Genomic DNA, 16,282 nt, shown 5'->3' with positions numbered 1-16,282 from the left:
AACTATATGCTGTTATAAACCATCTACACAATACATTATGTAACTGTCTTTGGTTCAGATACTCACATATATGTAAAGCATCTCTCTCTCTTTCTCCATCTACCCATCTATATCCACCTATCTAGTGGGTTGATTGCATTAGCAACTTTAATTAATGACCTTCCTGTATCCATATTTTGGAGTAAGACTTTACAGTTTTCATAAAACTTGAAATCTACTCACGCTTTGAATCTGGGTAGTTATGAGATTTGATTTTACTAATAGAAGGCAACAGGAGTGATGATATGTTAGTCTCAAATCTGAGTGTGAAAGCCTTTGACTTCTGGTTCTCTTTTGGACCTTTCTCCCCACAATAATAACAATTACAAGCCAGCTATATACTGAGAAATGATATAAAGCAGAGTTGAATCTATTCAGCTGACACTATCCTACCCCAACCATCTGTAGGCTGACCTGAGATTAGATGACCTAGACTCATGTCACTAAATTTGTGGGTAGTTTGTTTCATGTCAGTAACTAACTAATACAATGTATTTTATTTAGAATCCGAATCTCACATTTTGCATAAATTGTTTTCCTAGCAACCCAGTTGAGTTAATCATACCCTTCTCTCTGCTTCTGTGGCACTTGATTACTTCTTATTTTATTTTTTTCTGTACTAAAATCAATTGAAGTAAGAAAATTTAAAAGCACTTTTCACATTGACTCATAATTGCTTTTGTTATTGTTTTGGAGTTTTTAAAAACAAGATGGGTGAATGTATTGACTCTCACAAACAGTAAGCTTAGAGAAGAAGTAGAATCAGACACATTTGGATCTTAGAGCTAAAACCTATAATACGGACATTGCCACACCTTTGCTTTTACCTTGTTACTTCTCTGAGTTGGCCAAGAGTTTCAAATATTCAATGGAAAAGTTGGACACAGATAGCTCCAGATTCCTATTTTCTAGCAAGCCCATTGGGAAAACATGTATTCTTTACATATTTGCCTCACCAGGAAATGAACAATGGAAGGATAAGGCTATATTCTCAAGTAGTGAACATATGGACTCATTCATACATACTAGTGGGCCAACAAAGGTCTGTGGAATGCATGCACACGTCTGTGTGTTGTCAATCTCCCTGGGAAATTTCCTTGCCTAGTAATTTTCTACTACTTCAGGTAAATCACAAATGTGACTGACTTTTAGCTGTAGAGACTTCATGCTGTTCCTTGTTAATTTCAGAATTATCCAGTCCTTGTCTCTTCATTCAGACTTGTGACAACAGTACATACACTCTAAACTCTAAAGAAAACCCTCATCCTAGGAGAAAATTGAGCAGTTCTCTCAACAAGCACTTTCTTGCATTGCATAACCTCATAAATAAAGGCCAAATTTATGTTTTAATCTTGGAATAAAAATTATTTTACAGTGTATGTGTGTCCAATTTAAATATTATGGTTTTTATATTTTTATATGTAAACTAAACACCCAAATGCATATATAGGGTTATAGAGAAATATTTCTATGCAAAACAATTAGTCTTTCTTTAAATTTTCATATTTCTATATTTTTATTACAATCCTAGTTTACTTGAACATTTATATTTCTTTTTCTCTAAATACAGACTGTCATTTTCAAAAGGAGTCTTGAATTCCAAAGTCGTATGAAGAATACTGGCTGAAAACTCTGACAGTGTTCATTTTCTATTTGTAATATCCAAATGTTTTTTTTTTTAATCTTACTCATTTTCATTTCTCTTTCATTTTTGCTCCTACTTCCTTCTAGTCTTTTTCTCATGCTTATATTGTTGCTTTTTCTCTTCTTCTTCCTCTCCTTGTCCTCCTTTCTACTCGTTCTTGTCTTTTGCTTATCATATATATAGAAAAATATAGAATTATACACCACAGAAATTTCATGAAGATATATGTATATAAAAAGTAAAATTGTTCTATGTCTTCTGGTGTTTTCCAAAGTTGTGATAATAGCATACTTTCAGATCTCAAAGTTTTAAAAATCTTAATTACCAAAATTTGTCTGTGTAGTACGCCTCATATTTAAATAGCTGCAATGTTGTGTGAAATTCTAATTGTCTAGAACAACTCCTTCTGATATTCATTTATTGTATTTCTTCATCCCTTTATTCAATACTAAATGTTTTTGGTCAACATTTTTGCAGACCCTTTGCTGACACTTTGCTAAGACAGACTGAGGAGAAGACACCTGTCTAACCTAGTGAGTTTATAATCTACTGATGACAGGATGCATAGCTTTCCTTTATAGAACAGCTGATATGGCTTAAGTGGTAAAATGATATTATGCTACAGTGAATCCATGCTGTTTTCAATTAACCAGTGAAATATATACAGGAGGATGAGAATGAAAATGAATGTGTGAATAAATAGATGCATAAATAAGAATTATATTTGTTAGAGAAAAAAATTAAAATTGACTTTCATAATGTTATAATGCATTTACATGAAGTTTCTTCACAATAAAGGATATGGAGAACTCAAATAACTTAGAAAATCAACTCAATATACTAATGTATAGAGTAAGCCTGATCTCTGTTTCCACTGAAGGGATTCTGAGAATTCATTGCAGCCATTGGGGCTTTCATATTCAGGAAACTCACTATGACTCCTAGGTGAGTAAGCAAGAAGTTCATAGGGCATCTTCATTAAACCTAAAGGACATAGAAATAACTTACTCATGTGTCCTACTCCAGAGCGCCAAGTGGTGTCCATAAAAAATGTTATCTGTATGATATAGGGTTGAGTTATTTTCTTTTCCAGGGCAAGTCCTTGAACTCTTGATTCAAACACAGAATTTGAAACTTTCATAAGTCAAGGTCACCATAACCAGGGGCAAAATTTCTCTACCCTAAGCTGCAAAGCCCTCTCACTTCAGTCAGAGGTGTGAATCTCAGCCAGAATGAGTCAGAACTTTATACTCTGAGCAGATGGCAGTCTTGTTGGTTGATGGCAAAGGGCTGAGGCCACTATGACACAAGAAAGAATGACTCACAGGATTGGTAGATAAGGCTGTTTCAGTTTCCTGTAGCCAGTTATTATGAATGGCAAAGTGAAATTCATGCAGCTCTATCTAGTTCTATGAATCTATCCTTAAAAAGAGAATTGCACAGAGCCTCCTGAAAACGGCACAATGAGTCAGGCAGCTGAAGCACTTATAATAAATACAGTTGAAATTTAAGGCAAGAAGATTGTAAATAAAATTTATTTCCAACAATAAGAAGTTTGGCTTTCAGATTACATTTAAAAAGTAAATAAATTATAAAAACTTCAGAATTTTCAACTTACACATAATTTACACTTTGAATATTTCTGAAAGAATTTCTTCCTAAATTAGAATTTGGGTGGAAATATACTTCAATGCCTGAAAAATGCAAGAAATAGATTATATCTCAAACATATCGAAAAAGCTTTCTATTTCTAATAATGTACTCATATTCTTGGGACAACTTTTCAGTATAATAATAATATGTTTGAGAACATTTAAAAAAATCTACCTATGAAATCAAAATTATAACTAAACTACAGAACAACCATCATAGAGAAACACCTGAATACTAGCTGAACAAAAGTTCAACTAAGGATATAAAGAAACCATGTGGACATTAGTAGAAGAGATGGGACTCAGAATGAGCAGGTCTCACACACATGGTGTGGCAGTTAAAAAATGAGAGCGATATCTTGACTGTGGAGGTCCCCTGCTGAATGCCATCCCACATCAGGTTCCCATAAAAAAATGAAATCTTACCTTCTGAAATAACATGGAGGAACTTAGGGGGTTTTATGCTAAGTGAAATAAGTCATAGAAAGAGGCCAATACCATATGATTTCACTTACATGTGGCATCTAAAGAACAAAATAAACAGACAAAACAGAAACAAACTTAGAGTTATAGAGAACATTTTGATAGCTACCAGATGGAGAAGGGTTGGGGGATGGGTATAAAAGGTAAAGGGATTAAGATGTGGAAATTACCAGTTATAAAAATGGTCACAGGGTTATAAAGTATGGCATAGGAAATATAGTCAATAATATTGTAATAACAGTGTGTGGTGTCAGATGGGTACTAGGCTTATTAGTACGGTCATTTCATAAGTCATATAACTGTATAATCACTATGTTATACACCTGAAACTAATATAATATTGTATGTCAACTATAAATGAAAAATAAAAAATATATATATATTTAAAAATTATCTAATTTTACACTTCATCTTAGTTGGACTGCTAGGTCTGTCTGCTGAGACTGCTGTTTCCCAGAAGACCATGGATAAGCCATGGCATTGGAAGCCCACATCAGAGAGGATCACCCACATTTGTGGGAGTCATGAAGGTGGCCCCGTGCAGGGCAGGAGAGACCATCCAGGGAGAGGAAGTGTGTCTGGACTCCTGGTAGCCACTGGTTTTGCTCTGACATTAGGGCTGCACCTAAATCTATGCAAGGTGACTGAATAACTATGCTGATGGGATGAAGGGATCCGACTAGGGGTTAGCTGAATGGCATGAATGCATTTTCACACATCAAAGCTCATGGCTCACTACATTTGTGCTGTTGTTTTGACTACATGGTGTGTGCTGTGCGGTGTGTATAGTTGAGGTAATTCACAGAACAGGCTTGTAGGTATCATGATCTCTGTAGAAGAATGTTATGGTAATGGCCAATGCCTCACTTAAGATAATGGCCAACAGCCTCACTTAAGATAACACTCTTCAAACAAACTACATAATAGTTGATGTTAATGGTGACACAGTAGCTCATCTGTCACGTCTTCATTTTGTAAAATTTTACTTTTCGAAGTCTCAGACACAATCCTAGAAATTTTGTGCCATTTGGTCTTTAAAGAATTATTTATTGGTTTTATTGTCACTGGAATCTTACTTGTACAAATCTGAAAATGCAGACTGAAGAGCAGAGAAACAGACCAGAGATGAGCATGGTGTCTCCTTCTTCTGCCCAGCTCCCGACTTGCTGCTTTGAGTAAGGCTCTCAGCTAGCCCAGCCTTCAACTCTTGTTCTCCCTATCTTTCCATGAATGAGACTTCTGCTGCCCCACACAAGTCATGATTTGTAGTCTCCATCTCTAGCACAAACTCACTTCCAAGCTCTAATATGTTGGTCCACCTGTCTGCTGGGCATGTTGTTTTCAGTGTCCTAAAGGCACCTTAAGTTCAACCTTCCCCATCTGAATCTATTGAACACCTTGCAAACCCCACTTTTTCTTTTTTTAAGCATGATATATGATGTAGCGTCATCTCCCTGGGCAACTTCCTTCCCCCTGACCCTTGTCATTCAGTTGATTACAACTGTCTATTTGATATAAGTCTCACCCCCTTGGCATAGCATTCGAGACCCTCCCTGATCTGTCCTCATGAGCTCCAGGAATAAAGAACTATGCAGAGTTTACTGTGCATGCCAGTCTTGTTCGTTTTTTTTTTTTCCATCTTTGTAGATGCTGTTCCCTGTGCCTGGAACTCCCTTTCTCTCTGCCTGGTGAGTTCCTACTTACCTTTCCAAGTTCAGATTAAGTACGATACTCTTCTCACTTTTCTCTTATCCCACCCCAAGAAGAATCAGTCATCTTCTTTTTGACCCCTCTACTGTTTGCGGACTTCTGTGATCATTGCATATGCTGCTGTCAGTTCTGTCTCCCACACTGAGTACAGGGCAGAAAGCATGTTTGAATCATGTCCTTGTTTCTTCAGTGCCATTCTTGACATAGTAAGGGTTAGATAAATGAGTAAATGATTCATTGACTGACTGATTGATTTGGGGTTTTTATCATATTTTCTCTACTAATTAGTTGTTTAATGTCTTTGGAAAAATAACTGACTGGACCTCAGTTGTTTCATTTGTAAAATGAGGAAATTGAAATGGGTATAAGTTACTAATTCTGTTGCATAGACTGCTTATCAGTCCATGTTCCAGTCACTCTAAGATAAATTTCTTTCACACAACCATGAAATACCATACCATTCTCAGAGAGGCATTTCTTAGTCAGAATGTGACTATCTAGAAATCAAATCTTTGCAGATGTACTCAGTTAAGGAGAGGTCATATTGGATTAGAGCAGATCTCAACCCCCAAGATTGGGGACCTTATAGGACAAAATGAGGACACAGAGAGACACAGAGAACAGATGTGAGGTGAAGATGGAAGCAGAGATTGAAGAGATGACTCTACAAGCCCAGGTCTCCCAGATGCTGGAAAATGGAGAGGAAGGACCCTCCCCTATACCCTTCAAAACGAACATTGCCCTGCTGACATTTTGATTTTTGAATTTATAGCCCCTAGAACTGTGAGAATAAATAATACCAGAATTTAAGTCGCCAAGTTTGTAATAACTTGTCACAGCAGCCCTAGGAAACCAGCACACTGACCCAGCCACAAAATCAGTCAGCTGCCTTTCCCTCCTCTGAGCAGGGACCTGCCTACTTCAGTCTAGTTTCCATGAGGGGTCAGATAAAAAGGGCAGTTACTTAGTGACTGGTGACCAGCAGGTTCCAGCATTGTTTAGACTCAGTGTGCTCTTCTTAAGATCCCCCTCTCCTGAGTTCATTACAAGTCTGGCTGGAGCTGGGACTTGCAAGCCGGGGGAGGTGTGCAGGTTGGGGAAGGCCATCAGGTGAGGCCCAGTAAACTGTGGCCTCAGGGGAACCTGTTCTGCTCTGTGTCAGGTGAGCCTCAAAGCAGGAGCCCTGAATCAGCCTCTCATTTGACCACACACCAGCTTATCCCCTGCTCAGGCCTATTTCCAGACCACTTCTTCAATAATGCCACAGGATGAAGGAGGGCCTGTCCAGTAACAGCACCACCAGTACCTCCCAGGCCAGGAGGGCTGTGAAGCAGTTGAAGATGGAAGCCTGCATAGACAGGGTGAAAGTGTTCCAGCAGCGCCGACTTCCTGACTTACTGTGAGGTCCATGTCCAGGAGGACCAGCTCATCATCCTTGTGTCTGTGTTAGAAAACCTCTTTTGAGAGAAGTTCTTTTGTACCATCCTCTGCCTCCATTTGTGGTGAAATGCCTTCTTTTCTGTCAGTAATGCCCACGGAGACCTGCACGCTTGTAGCTTGATAGAGAGCCCTCTTTCATTCCTGACCAACTATGGTGGCAGGGAGTGTCTCGTCTGTCTCTTGGTGTTCTTCATTTTACCAATTTCATTTTTTCTTTTAATTTTCATGTTATTTCATTATTAAGAAAGAAAAAAGAGCTTTTTGTAGTCAAATAACAAATGCGCCAAGTAAAAATAAGTATGAGTTTTAAAAAACATATCTAATTTTAATGACCACAACATGAATCAACTAATGTAATTATAATAACAAATAAAACTGATGAAATTTATTTATTTATTTATTTATTTAACTTCTTATTTACTGTTTTCATATTATTGACTATATTTACATTACTATACTTTATATCCCCATGACTATTTTGCAACTGCCAATCTGTATTGCTTTATCTATTTTTCCTTTTACCTTTCCCATTAACCCATCTCCCACCTGGCAACAATCATCAAAATGTTCTCTGTATCTATGATTCTGTTTCTATTTTATTTGTTTATTTTGTTCTTTAGATTCCACATGCAAGTAAAATCATGTAATATTTGTCTTTGTCTGACTTACTCCACTTACCACAATACCCTCTAAGTCCATCTGTATTATTGCAGAAGGCAAGATTTTTTTTTTTTTTAGGGCGGATAATTTTTTATTCTATATATATACCACCTCTATTTGTTCATCCATTATTGGACACACAAATTACTTCAATATCTTAGCTATTGTTAATAATATTGCAATGAACATATGGATTCACATGTCCCTTCTAAGTTGTGTTCTGGGTTTCTTCGAATATAATATACCCAGAACAGAGATTTCTGGGTGCTTCTTTGTCTCTTGTTATAACCTTTGTTTTGAAGTCCATTTTATCTGGTATAAGTATTGTCACCCCAGCTTTTTTGTTTGTTTGTTTCCATTTTCATGAAATATCTTTTTCCATTCCTTTAAGTTTGTGTGTGTCTTTTGATCTGATTGAGTCTTTTGTATGCAATATATGTAAAGGTCTTGTTTTCTTATCCATTTGTCCATACTACCTTTTGATTAGAGCATTCAATCCATTTACATTTAAAGTAATGATTGATAGATACACAGTTGTTGTTATTTTATTATTTGTATTTTTGATCTTTTTTTCTTCTTCTCTTAAAGAAGTCCCCCTAACATTTCTTGTAATACATGTTTGGTGGTGATAAACTCCTTTAGCTTTTTCTTATCTGGGAAGATTTACTGGGTAGAATAGTCTTAGTTGTGGTCTTTTCTTTTCATCACTTTAAATATTTTGTGCCAATTCCTTCTAACCTGTAACATTTCTGTTCAGAAATCAGCTGACAATCTTATTAGAGCTCTTTTATAGGTAACTAATTGCTTTTCTTTTGGTGCTTTTAAGATTTTCTCTTTGTCTTTAACCTTTGGTATTTTAATTATGATGTGTCTTGCTGTGGACCTCTTGGATTCATCTTATTTGAGAATCTCTCCACTTAACAACCTTGTTTATCTATTTCCTTCTCTATGTTAAGAAAGTTTTCTGTCATTATTTTTTCAAATAGGTTTTCAATTCCTTTTTCCCTCTCTTCTCTTTCTGGTTTCCCTAGGATGCAAATGTTAGTACTCTTGATGTTGTTCCAGGGGCTCCTTAAACTAGCCTTATTATTATTATTATTATTATTTATTATTATTATTATTATTATTATTATTTTGATTTTTTTTCTTGTGGTTGTTTTGATTGGGTATTTTCTGCTACTTTACCTTCTAAATCACTGATCCAATCCTCTGTTTCATCTAATCTACTGTTGATTCCCTCTAATACAGTCTAATTTAGTTATTGTATTCTTCGTTTTTTTTTTATATATATTTTCCGTCTCCATTTTTATGTTTTCTGCCTCTTTGTTAAAGTTTTCACTGAATTCATCTTTTCTTCCTCTCAGTTTATTGAGCATCCTTATAACCAGAATTTTGAACTCTGCATTTGGTAGCTTGCTTGTCTCCATTTTTTTTCTGGAGTTTTGTTCTGTTCTTTCATTTGAGCATATTTCTTTGTCTCCTTATTTCAGCTGCTATTATGTGTTTGTTTCTATGTATTAATTAGAGTTGTTCTGTCTCCCTTTTTTTTAATAGAGTGGCCTTATATAGTAGGTGTCCTGTGGGACCCAGAGGTGCAGTATCCATGGTCACCTGAACCTTGTTATCCAAGTGAGTCCCTTGTATGGGTCGTGTCTGCCCTCTTGTTGAAGTTTAACCTTAGTTACTGTTTGCATGACAGTGGGAGGAATTGACTCTCTGGCTAACTGGTTGTGAGAACTGGCCATGACTCTAGCAGAGGAGCTGTTGTGTAGGAACTGATCCTTCAGAGCAGGATTCAATTTTTCAGGTCTCTGGTGCCTGATAATCTTCCCTTTGAGTGTGTCATCCTCAGATTTGGCTCTGGGTAATGCTCTGGCTTCATCAGAAGCCAGTGACATGCTGGCCCCATGGCCTCCTGGAAGAACCCCTGCCACATGCCTAGTTCATCCGTAGCCTGTGCCCTGACTGAGGCCACCTGGAATAAGCCACCAAGCAATTTATAGATGGCTGCCACTTGCACAGGGCTTGGAGGTGCCTCAAAAGGCCAAGCCATGAACCAAGGCCTGATGACAGTAGTGCCAGGCTTGAGGCCACTCACCAAGAGCTGTGCTAAGACTGAAACCAAATGCTGCTTTTGAGATTTTGTGAATCTTCGAGAGATTTTAGGAAAGCCCACAGCATGAGTCAAGACAGACTATTTGTATAAGAAAGCCACTGGGTCTGCAAGTTGTGTATGTCTTAGTCAAACTGATGAAGACTCAGTTATGGCAGCCACCTATGTCTGCAAGCTGGGAGTGAGGAGGGCTCAACAAAGAAGCAGTGGCTTCTGCCAGCACTTCTGTCTGAAAGATAGCTGCTCCTCCAGCCTTCATCCTAAAGCCAGACAATTCAGTTTCTCCCTATATGTCCCTGGCTCCCCTGAGGTGATGCTCCAGCCCTGAAGAGCCGAGTGAATGAGTCTGCCAGTAAGTCAGCACATGGGCCCTTAGAGAGGAACATCTGTCACTCCTGCCACCATTTGTCTCACTCAGCCACAATTTTTATAGCCAGATGTTGTGGAGACTTCTCTTCCCAACACTGGAATCCTGGGCTGAGGAGCCTGGTGTGGGGCCAAGACCTCTTGCTATTCTGGGGGAGGGGATTCCACAGTTCAGATATTCCTCCCAATTTTTAACCACCACATACAGATGTGAGACCAGCTGGTTCCTCTTCTTCAAGGCTTCTACCAGTTGAGGTAGCTTTTTGTGTATGTATTTCGTTGTAAGATGTCTGTTCAGCTAGACTTCAGGTATTTCTCAATGATGGCAGTTCTGTAGTTTAATTGTAATTTTGATGTGATCTAGAAGGAGGTAATCACAGTGTTTACCTACTCCTCCATCTTTGAAACCAAAACATTTTTAAAAATTGTATGAGTGCTGAGAATTTCAACTTTAATGTATATATTTTAAATTTGAAATTCATTACTATTTCATGTGAGTAAAGAAAATTTTGTTTACTGTATTAGATATTTAGTGTTTTATCTGCATATATTGTGCTTAGAGGATTTTTTTTGTAAAGAAATCTTACTGTATTTTTAACATTTCAACAAATATTTTTGAAGAATTAAGTGGAAAATCTTAAATATAATTGTTATTTTACATCCAAAGTACTACTTCAGTTTAGAGACAAATATAAGCACATTCATATGCTTTATTTTTTGAATATTTATACAATGAATAAGTAATGGTATGGAATAGAAAAGATTGAGCATGAGCATTTAATTTACTTCAGGGCCTCATATTAAATCCAAAACTCTTTAGAATGGTAATCCTTTTACATCAGAAGTATTATAGAAATACTCATGAGTATGAATTTTTGTGTTTAAAAATTATAACATAGTATAACATAGTGATTCAAAAATTATAACATAGTATAACATAGTCATGTTATAACATTAACATTTTCATGTCTTATTTTGATTTTTTTTCTTCCTAATTTCACCCCCCTTTGGTTTAAAATAATATCAAAAGGAAACTGTCATTCTGATATAGGGGATTCTTTATGGAATTTCTATATGTTTATGACATTATCTGTCTTGTGTTACCTTTTCAAAAATGTTTGTATAGCAAACCACCCTGGAAGAGAGAGGTAATTACTGCCTTTTCCTAGAGAAGAGTAAAGTTTTTATGTTTTGTTTTGTTTTGTTTTCTGACCAAGATAATAAAGACAATGTCTCCCTATGGGGCAAAAGTTGAGTAGGTTTGCTTGCAGCCTTTATAAAATTAGAGATTTTCTAAGCTCAGTGTTAAGTTACTGTCACAAAAACCCACTGTGTGTACAGTATCTACCTGTGTATCATTCCCATGGGACTTGAGGGACAAGAGAAATTGATGTGACCATGAAACTCATTCTGCTTGCTGTGTCATGAATAGTCTGCTGTCTCTGACTCTTGAGTCTTCTGTTTCTTCTCAACATATGTTAAACTATGGCAGATGTGAAGGCTAAAAAATATGTATATATTTTTTTACCTTCTAAGTTCTTCTACCTGGCTTAATACTTAGATTACCAGACAGATTAATAGAGAACATAAATATTTTAATACGTGTACATGGGGAATTCACATAAGCATGAAAATTCCAAAGATAGTAATGTAAAATTAAGGGTGTGTGTGTGTTTGTGTGTGTGTGTGTATGTGCGCGCGCGCACGCGTGTGTAATTTCTGACAAAAGAGAAAAGGAGGAAAAGATATCTTAGATTTCAAAACCAAAACTAGGCAAATTACAGGTAATTGAGGAAGAGCAGAACACACATGGCAGGCAAAATCTTGCATCAGTGGGACACAGGGAGTGATCTAACTACCAGGCATATGCTTGGCATCTTCCTATCTACCATATTTCATCCATATTAGGCTAAGGAAAACACAGAGTAGGTTTTTCTATCTAAATCTCTTCAACAGGAAAGAGGCAGGGTCAAAGTTTCTTTCTGAATCTTTTGTTTCTCAATAACCAGCTTAAAATCCATATCACAAAAGATAGCTTTAGGGTGGCAAACCTTTGGTCCCCTTCACAGGCTTAACTTATAAGTAAGGTAAAATCCCAGATCCTTCATAGTTCTTGAAAGCAGAGAACGGAGAAGAGCTCCATAGCGTTACTGGGGAAAATAGTATTTTTCTTAGGTGATCATGCTAAATCAGGCAAAACAGTTCATCTAGATCTTTAGCTATTAGTTTATTTTACCCAATGTGGAGAGGAAATTAGAACAAACAAACAAGCAAACAAAAAACATCTAAAGTGCTTCATAATCCATACTAAAGAAAGAAATTTAGAATTTAAAAATTTAATATATTATTTTACTCAAAACTATTAATATAAATCTAGAAGCAAGTCAATTGATGATATTAATTGTTGCTAACTTAAATAGTTTTTAACTCTCTGACCTTAGCCAGTATGGTTTTGATACAGCTTAGGGCAAATTACTCTGAGCTGGGAAAACTCAAGTCCTGCACTGAGAGAAAAAGGTTCTTGTCTGAGCATGAGAAAGAATTCAAGCACACACCAAAGTTGGAGTCAAAAGGAGAAGGGGTAACACTCCATAGTCAGAAAGAGTATGATCTCCTCTCAGAGGCAGACAGTGAGAGAACCTAAAGGAGACTCAGAGGAAAAGAGACAATAGAGAGAGATGAGGACAGTGAGAGGAACAGAGTAAAGACACTGAGGAGGACTCAAAGAAAGACACTGAGAGGAACTCCAAATTTGGGGGGAATTCAGTTTATATATCACTTTTTAGTTTCTGTGAATGATAGTTTAAAGACTTTGTTTACTCATTTTCCTTTGATGATATGAGCATACAATGAGAAAAGATAAGAGTATTTAGCTTGAAAAAGTAAGAATATAGAGTGTGAAAGGCCTGCTGGCAATTATCAGCCTTCTATCCATTAGTTCCATATGATTTTACCCATAGGGAATGAATGACTTATTTTGTGTAGGGCACCACTTTAGGACTGTTTTCCCGTTTTTCTTTTATTGTGTGGGTGTGGGGAAATGGTTTGTTAGCAATTCTGGCAAAAATCTTTCTTCATTCTGCAGTTGTCCCCCTGTCCTGGCTGCAGGGCTGATCAGCGTGTTGCAATCTCTGATATAGCTTTATTTAATATTTTAGTTCTTTTGTCTCTTTCCTACATTAGTTTTATCTGCAGAACCATTCCAAGCTTGGCTGAATTAATCATTAGTGAATGTTTCTTAAATGTAGCAGTGTAATCTTTAAAAAGAGAACACCAAGGAAGATTAAAACCATATGACTTTTATGAAGTGACTAGATTGATGCGTTTTGGCTTATTTTCACATTTGGCTAAAATGAACAGTTTATATGGGCTAAAATGAAAAAAAATAAGATATATCCAGTCATCTCATCATTCTGCTTTTTACCTAAAATGTTTATATTTACACAGTTCATAGCAAAAACTTACTGATAATGTATTTATTAACCTCCTGTCTTTGTCTTTTAGTTATTTAAATACTTTTAAAATTAACTATTAAAATTATTTTTAATAAAAAACAACTTTATGCCTCCAAATATGAAATTATGTAAACCAGAGTGTATATTTTGGAAAGTGATGTATAAAATATGTGTTATTTCATGTAGATAAGCCCAAGTGAGGGTAATGTAAGCTTAAATGTAACAAAGCCAACAATGTGATCTAAGATAACACTAAATGTATGCTTAGGAAAACATCTCATTCTCCTAAATATAAGTAACAAATAAGTTGTGATAATACCTTAAATTGGCATTTTGCCATATAGCTCATATAAAGGAAAACAAAAAGAAAAAGGATTATCATCATATTCAATCCATTTATTCCATTCTCATTTTATAGCTACTCTGGTTTCATTTGTTTCTATTCCTCTGCAGAGCAGTAGATTCGTAAGATTCTCATAGATTTGCAACTTGTTTACTGTTTCTTCCTAATAGATTACTCTCCTACCTCCAAAATATTACCCTGGAAAGCCCCTATGCCTGTTGCTTGCTGAGAAACACCCTACTGTGCAGCTTTTTTTGTCTCTGTACTTCTCTACAATTTCCATTTAATCTCTTTTGTAAGAGACTGCTAAAGCAGAAAATTTCTGTTAAAGCATCATAACAATAGCTTAACTGAGAAGCTATGAGACTTAAAGGAAGAATTCTGTGTAGAAGAATATATCTAGCTTATGTGACACTTCAGACCTTGAAAATTCTATACCAGGAACTGAAGAATTCTACTTTCTTCAAAAGAGTGTAGAACCAATTTTGGTGTAATTATTTAGCTTTCATTTTTTTTTTCTTTTTCTTTTTTTTCTGTTTTAATGGTAATTAGAAAGGGATAGCTTATATTTTTTTCATTTCTCTTTTAACATAAAAGTTCCATTTCTGTTCAATATGATTCCTAGATAATAGAAATGCTGTTATTGTTAGAGCAACAAAACAAAACGAAATAACACTTTCCCTCCTACCTTCTACATTTTTCTAGCTGAGTTAGTACTCAAATTAATAACAGATTAATAACAGAAAATCAAAATATCCCAAAAGTCAGTTTTACAGTGGCAAAACTTTTTGATCCCCTTCATCATCAATACTCAGATAATCTTATCCAAGAAAAAATTTTCATAAAATTATATACTGAAATCTTATTTATTATATGAGGTATCTGTAACAGTCATATTCCTAGAGACAGAAAGAAAATGGTGGATTGGAGTGGGGAAATGGGGAGTTATTGTTTAATTACTACAGACTTTCAGTTGGGATGATGAAAAAGTTCTGAAGATGGATGATGTTGATGGCTGCACAAGAATGTGAATAAACTTAATGTTGAAAGCAGGCCCTAACACTGAAACTGGGTGACTTCTGAGGGACATAACACTGAAACCAGACTCAAATAGTTTTTGCTTTTTGTGTTTTTCAGCAAATAAAACCAGGCCTTCTCACAGAGCTCCTGAGACCAGCAGACTTAGTTGGATTAAACAGGTCCCAAAAACTTGAGCAGGCACAGTTAGCAGCAAAATGACTCTAAGCTGACCTCCCTTGAGAGCACAGAGCACAGTGGAATCAAGGTTTACAGAACTCAAGTTTGCTATCTGGAACCCTTTAAAAAGCAAGAGGTCCATCAATACATCAGTGCCTAGACCAAATATAGACACATATAGAATGGTCAATCAAATTCTGACAAATTGAAACTACTTTGTTCTGTCCTGCTCTCTTTCACATTCCTTACCTTGGATGGCTTAGTCCTGAAACTATTTATTCGGACCACCAGAATTAGAATTAATAAATATGCATAACTCCTCCTCACCTTATTCTTTAAATTTGATTCACATTTTTATTCAAAGAGACAGATTTGGACTTTTTCCCTGTCTCCTTCTTGTCAGGCCTCCTCACAAATAAAAACCACTTTTCTCTGTGAAAAATCTATTGCTTCAGAATCTGTCTTCTCTGTATGCAATGGACAAAGGACCCAACTTTGGTCAGAAACAATGCCACTAAATTATACACTTTAAATAGTTAAAATAGTCAATTTTATTTTAAATATATTACCATAATAAAATAAGCAAAGTAAAACAAAAATCCTTATTTAATTTTTAAAAGGAAAAAGAAAAAAGTGTCCTCTTTTTCTTCGTTACCTAATTTCCATAAACTTTCTCATTTTCCATCTGCCCTAACACTGTATAATGAAATTATTCTATCATCTCTTTTTAAACCTGAGAGAGAAAGAAAAACTACTTTTAATAATTTCAATTTTTTTAATTTTTATCCAAAATATATTCTCATATCAGTGTATTAAAAGTGTTTTTACTACTATTTTTACTATCTCACACAAGGAAACTTAGCTAGGACTTCAGCTTTTATAACTGATCTTTTAAGGAGGAAAATATAAGAAAAAAAATTAGAAAATAAAGAGTATAGACAGAAGGATTAGATGTAAAATTATAATTGGCTTTTTTTTAAGGGGGCTATCTCTAACTATTATAGAAGAGGAAAAAAAATCCTCTACCTTCTCAGATTTAGTGGCTGGGTATACTAATTAAACTAACAAAAGGCAGATTAGCAGGAGAAAATAATTATTTTGCATGAATATGAGGGCTTCACCGAAAATAAGTGAAAACCCCAAAGAAGCCATTAGGGCATTTTAGAGGATTATATGCCA

At 35.7% G+C, this 16,282-nt stretch overlaps 1 pseudogene; it reads left to right on the top strand.

The window, feature by feature from the left end:
* The first annotated feature begins 6,797 nt into the window (after positions 1-6,797).
* Positions 6,798-7,035, top strand: LOC102892414 (annotated as a pseudogene).
* The last annotated feature ends 9,247 nt before the right edge of the window (positions 7,036-16,282 follow it).

Source organism: Pteropus alecto, unplaced genomic scaffold (assembly GCF_000325575.1).
Source record: "Pteropus alecto unplaced genomic scaffold, ASM32557v1 scaffold62, whole genome shotgun sequence".
NCBI lineage: Eukaryota > Metazoa > Chordata > Mammalia > Chiroptera > Pteropodidae > Pteropus > Pteropus alecto.
This window is presented reverse-complemented; position numbering and strand designations above follow the sequence as displayed.